A 3268-nucleotide genomic window follows, 5' to 3' on the forward strand; every position below is an offset into this window, starting at 1 on the left:
TATATATATATATATATATATATATATATATATATATATATGCATGTGTATGTATATATATCTAGCTGTGTATATGTACCTCCAACACCCACTGACTACTAGTGTTGGTTTGTTTTCGTCCCCATAATTTCAAACTGATGAAATAAGTACTGGGGTCAGTGAGTTCAAGCTAAACCCTTGGAGGCAGTGCCCCAGATCAAAGACCAAAGCAGGTAAAAGATGAAAGATAACATTATTCCAGGTATGTTATAACTTACCTGTTTTATCAATTACCTGTTAACGAGACACCTGGAACATATAAACAAGTTTTCAGTATCATTGAAGCAGCAATTAAACTAATACCATTCCAAATGGAGTTATAATTTACCTGCGTTATTAATTACCTGTTAATAACACACCTGGAAACACAAGTTATTGGTAATATTTAATTAGAAACTTGACAATCACCTGTGCAGGTGTGCTATTAATTTACCTGTATAAGACATGTCAATGATATTGTTATTAATTTAATTGTTTTAAAACTTAAGTTTATGGTGTTGTGTCTCCACACACCTATCACCATTACTAGAGTGTGATGTAATTAACTTACCTGTATAAAAACACTAATTAAATACTACTATATCCTGTTTTAATTTTAATAATTAGTGTGTTCATACCCCATGATATGTTATTTTGCTTTTATGGGTGTTTTTTTACAGTGAGAGTTCCTGTGACAAAAGTATGTAACCTTTGAAATTATCTAATATATTCTTGTAAAGTCATATTTATGCATTCAAGTGTATTTGGACATGTGAAGACCTTCCACTACGAAAATAGTCTTGGGAGAAAATTCTCTCTTTCTCTAGACTTAATTTATCAATAAATTAAATACCAGCCCATTGGTACTTAATTTATCGACCCCAAAAGGATGAAAGACAAATTCGACCATGGTGCAATTTGAACTCAAATCTGAAATTTTCTGCAAATGTAAGCCCTTGGATAAATTTATTTTGACACCAACCTCTCTGGATTCAGCAGTTGTCTCACAGACTTTTCGACTCCTCACTGATGAATTAGTTTGGAGATGGTGGTGGTGGGGTCATTTTTGTTTTTTAAGGAACAAATTAAGCTCTGCAAGTCGTCTTTCTCAGTGTTCATTTGGACACCTGTGCACAAGGAAAATTTACAATTTTCCTTCTTTGGAAAATAAACAAAGAGAACGACCTTCTCTGGAAAACAAAAGAAGAATATTTTATAAGATTTCTGAGTCCGAAACTAAACTGGAAATAGTCAACAACAACTTTCACTATATGTAATAACACATGCTTGAAAACATTAAGAACCGAAAGCTCTTGCACATCTATAAAAGCAAAGCCAACACACATTTTGTGAAATCTCTTCCCAAAGGTTAGTGTCTTTCGACTTTCTAAAAAGGTTCTTTTCTCAATCTTAACTCTTTGAGAAAAAATCTTCTCTCCAAATGTATCAAGGAACTTCCAAAACACTCCAAATATATATATATATATATATATATATATATTTTGCGGAGATTTACTTACCTAGCTAGCAAGTGACCTGATCTGAGATCATGTGCTAGAACGAAAACAATTGTAGCGTGGAAGGTGTTTATAAGCCATTTAAAATAACACACAAAAGCCGTCAGATTCGTTTCAACATTTAAATTTAATTTGCCAAAATATTTTCGTCACTTTGAGACCACGACCTGTTCACTATATATATATATATATATATATATATATATATATACAGTATATATATGTGTGGATGCACATGGCTTAGTAGTTAGGGTATTTTATTCATGATTGTAAAATTATGGTTTTGATTCCTGGACTGGGTGACACATTGTGTTCTTGAGCAAAACACTTCATTTCACATTACTCCTGTCCACTCAGCTGGCAAAAATGAGTAATCCTGTGACGGACAGGCATCCTGTCTAGGGAGGATTATATAGGTTAGAGAAGCCAGGAAACCAGCCCCATATTCCTTATGAGGTAATGTAGACCAACTATTCTTATTACAACTATTACACTCCCCTCATAAACCCACCATTATGCAGGGTCCCTGTATTTTAAATATACCAGTGAGTTGATGTTTTTGTTTCTTTAATCCTTAGCATACTCTAATGAAAGCACTGATGCAGTGGTCAGCTATGTGGTAACACAACTCCTCAGATTCTACAATTTCTGATACCTTTAGATTGCTGGAGTAATACAGATGACATTGCGATGTCATTTTAATTATTTTCTCCTAGCCCAAGCTCTCTTTCTTTAATTAAATCTTTAATAAATAATTCTTAATTTTGACACAAAACTGGCAGTTTTAAGGAGAAGAGACAAATCAATTCAATGAACCTTTGTATTTGACTGGTACTTTATTTCATCAGCATTTAAATCCAAAATTCCACAACACTACATGATTCTAAATCTGAAATTTTCTGCAAAGGTAAGCACTTGGATAAATTTCTTTTGACACTAACCTCTCTGGATTCAGCAGTTGTCTCACAGACTTTTGGACTCCAGTTAGATTAATTATGATTTCTACAGTCAAAGGGGACATAACTCTTAATTTCCTTTCTTTTCTAATTTATTCACCCTCTCTTTTCTCATGCCATTTTTCTGCATCAACCTTCTGCTCATGTTTTCTCATCTACCAGCATCTTGACTTTCAAATAGAGCTATGTGCCCTGAGCCTGAAAATTACTTTAATTTTCTTTCTTTTCCCATTTTTATTCATCCTTTGTCTTCCACTTTTTGCGGTTCCGAGCCTCATGATTGCTTGGAGACACAAGGCACATTATATAAGTCTATCTAACCTTAGTGTCACTTTGGCAAGGAACTATTAGCTCTTATTTTAAGTAATGTGTATGTTATATATAATACGCATACATGCATACATGTATGCATATACATACATACATACACCAATGTCTGTGTTTGTATGTAATTAGTTTTAGTTGAGATGTTTTCCGATATTTTTTCCAGTCGATAAACCACAAAATTACTTTGAAATAACAAACGTTCATCAACACTCTAATTAACAATACTCTTTACTCTTTTTTACTCTTTTATTTGTTTCAGTCATTTGACTGTGGCCATGCTGGAGCATCACCTTATTCTTTGTAAGCCTAGTACTTATCCTATTGCCAAACCGCTAAGTTACGGGGAGATAAAGACACCAGCATCGGTTGTCAAGCCATGTTGGGGGTGGGGACAAATACAAACACACAAACATATACACACACATACATATATATATATATATATATATA

The sequence above is a fragment of the Octopus bimaculoides genome, chromosome 29 (genome assembly GCF_001194135.2).
Source record: "Octopus bimaculoides isolate UCB-OBI-ISO-001 chromosome 29, ASM119413v2, whole genome shotgun sequence".
NCBI lineage: Eukaryota > Metazoa > Mollusca > Cephalopoda > Octopoda > Octopodidae > Octopus > Octopus bimaculoides.